Below are 3,068 nucleotides of genomic sequence, written 5' to 3' on the forward strand. Positions count from 1 at the left end.
AATTATTTTGATAGAAATTAGACAGTTTAGAATGTAAAATCTTCTTTGCACAAAATAGAGATACTATAGCATGAACTAAAAAATGTTTAGAGCACATTTCCTACTCCTAGTTTTGACCAATATTTTAAAACTCGGACCGTTAATTGAATCGATGAAGTGACCGGGTCGAAGTTCAACCGGTCGGATCGGTTCAACCCAGTTCAATAATTATATATATATATGGACACACACACACCCCTATGCATAGGTTAAGATATTCCATAAATATCACATGATAAAAAGTTACATATTTCCAAACACACATAAATTTTTAGAACTATAAATTTAACCAAATAAATTTATCTCAATTATACCTATCATTAAAAAAATCTTAGACCCTACACAAACCACCAGCATATTTTGAAATTAAATAAAAGTCATTGAAACTTTTGAAACTAAATAAAATCCAATAGAACTACAGATGCTAAAATCACAACTAACATAAGAGCAATATTATCCAAATTACATGTCCAATAGTCTAAATATTAGAACTAACAAAGAACAATATAAAAACTCTTATAAGTCTAGAAAACAGTTAAAAAATCCAAGCAAGTCTAATTTCTGAGGCTCTTATCATCTTTTTCATCATTCTTGGACAACAGAGTTTTTTAAGAAAAAAAAGCCATCTTGACAAGTCTTCATCATCGTCCAAGAGCATAATATGAACTACTGACAAAAGTACAAAGTTCATATTAGTTCATCATACCAACTAGTCCAAATCTTAAAAATAGAAAAAAAAAATAAAAGAACACAAATAATTTCCATACAAATTACCATTTGAATCTTTAATGCCAATCATCATCTTCATCATCATTAAAAAGTTTCTACGCTGAAATGCTTCTAAATCAACATCTTCCCCTTCATCTTCATTATCTAAAAAAATCAACAGTTGGATAGAAGTTATTGCTCAAATTAACATATTCCACTCAACTATTGTTCAGACATTACGGAAAAAAGTTAGTGCGAGCTTGCTTGCCAACTAGTAGTTTTGTTATCAACGACTACTATTACTACAAAATTTTCATTGCAAAATTCTGCGTTAATTCGTTAGTCTAAAACACCCAATTCTTTTAACTTGTTACTCTAGCTTGTGGAATGAGAAAATTCAGGGGGCCTCGTCAATAAGGTAGGGCAATTGGATGACACAATTATTCCTATGTAAAACCTCTTAACTATTTTTAGTCCAAACTGAGAGTTCCAACCATTGGTTTTGGATCTTTATGCATCGTGACCATAATTGGGATGGACATTAATTACCCAAGGAGGAAACAGGGAAGTACCAAATGGTCCTCCCCCAAAAGGGACGAATGCATAAGAAGATAGACATTAAAGTAATGCTGTTCGATCAATCTATGTCCCTACCTGATAGAGCCATAATTCATTAATTACCGGACAATTGCACTGCTCAACTCATAGAGCCAATCTGAATGCCATTAACTACTATGACCATGGGCTCTAGGGAACTAATTAGAATCTAATTAATAGCAAGGTCAAACAACTGCATGCTATATAATCATATCATTACAACGTTTAACAAAACGTGTCCCTCTCAAGCAATTCATCAAACAATTGGCGAGCCAACTTGAGACACTTACATTTCTCTAAATAAATGCATTGCTTCTGGCCAGAGACCAAACAAAGACATCATCAATTGTTGAAGTTGCACAAGAAATAGAGTAAAAATTGGATTTTTTTTCCTTGAAATTTGTATAACAACAGTGGACATATTTTAAAATCAACTCAAAATATTTAATTCAACCCATAATTTTAAGTTAAATAGGAAAAATACAGACCATAAAAAGTATATACACATCAAGTAACCAACCAAGAGCAAAAAAAAAGGAAGAAAAGGTAAAACTAACCTGGTAAATTGGTAATAGCTTGAAATTTTAGAGCCTAGCTAAGCCGTGCGTTTCAACTTTTGCAAGAACAACTAGTGCTTCAATGTTTGAAATGAAAACAAAGAAAATTGGAGATTGAAGAAGAGAATTGAAGTTGGGACTTTTGTCTTGATAGTTGATTCTTGAGAAGGAAACCAAAGAGAGGCTGCGATAGTATTTAGAGAGAAAAGCGAATGCAAAGTTAGTCTTAGTTTAGGGTTAGAGACTTTGAGTTGTTAGTAATTGTTGACCGAAATAAGGAACCAAATGTTTTAAAAATAAAAAGGGTTAAAAACAAAAAAGCCCCCTGTGCTAAACGTAATACACAACTAAGCCCCCTATGGTTTCAAAATATGCAACGCGACACCTCGTGCTTTGAACTAAGTTGTAACACTGACGGAAATCGGTAAAATTAACGGGACTGATGTACTGGAAGCTAAAAACAAATTCTTTATACTTAATTTTTAGTAAATATTCCTATTGTACCCCTTAGCCCCCAATAAAACTCCCTCCCAGCGATGCTTGTGTATAGAATCGATTTCTACTTGATGGAGAGAAATTGAACTAGCCTTTGGGAGAAATCAAATTACCACACAGGAGGTTTGAAAGGTAAAGCCATCCTCTATATACGAAGTCAACCTGCGAGGAACTTCTACACAATCTTGGCTAACAAATTGCAGCCCATAAGGTAAAAGCATTTGATTTTGGGTTTTGGCTAACAAATTGTTGTTATTAGGGTTTAAAGTAAGAATGTTGGTAACTAAATTGGGATTTATCTACTGATGAAGGGAAATGACTGGCTAAAAAATTTGCTCATGTCTTCCTCAAGCTCTCGAGGGGATAGTGGAGCTAGGAATCTACGGTACCAATATAAGCTGTGCGACTGTCGAAGAAAGGCAAAGGTGAAGATTGTTGAGTCCGAAAAGCCATCCAAAGGGATGCTGTACTTTGTTTGTGAAAGGGATGAATGCAGATTTTTCTCATGGTGTAATCCCATCTATAGAGATGAAACCGGCAGAGGAAACTTTTTTGAGAGGCCAATGGTTGAAGAACATTTGTCGTGCTTGAACTCGAATTCTGAAGTGAAGAACTTGAAAGTACTAGTTAGCTATTGTCTAATGGTATCTATTTTTTCACTTTTGCTTCTGT

General features: G+C 34.0%; 2 long non-coding RNA genes across 2 annotated transcripts; one reads left to right on the forward strand and one right to left on the reverse strand.

The window, feature by feature from the left end:
• Positions 1-397: 397 nt before the first annotated feature.
• LOC140017033 (uncharacterized) lies at positions 398-2,149 on the reverse strand. Its single transcript, XR_011823335.1, has 3 exons — positions 1,902-2,149; positions 814-912; positions 398-708 (listed from the first exon to the last, which is right to left on the reverse strand). It is a non-coding gene; the product is annotated as an uncharacterized lncRNA (long non-coding RNA).
• Positions 2,150-2,394: 245 nt separating this feature from the next.
• LOC140017031 (uncharacterized) lies at positions 2,395-2,844 on the forward strand. The gene is made up of 2 exons (XR_011823331.1): positions 2,395-2,607; positions 2,708-2,844. It is a non-coding gene; the product is annotated as an uncharacterized lncRNA (long non-coding RNA).
• The last annotated feature ends 224 nt before the right edge of the window (positions 2,845-3,068 follow it).

This window comes from Coffea arabica, chromosome 11c, assembly GCF_036785885.1.
Source record: "Coffea arabica cultivar ET-39 chromosome 11c, Coffea Arabica ET-39 HiFi, whole genome shotgun sequence".
Taxonomy (NCBI): Eukaryota; Viridiplantae; Streptophyta; class Magnoliopsida; order Gentianales; family Rubiaceae; genus Coffea; species Coffea arabica.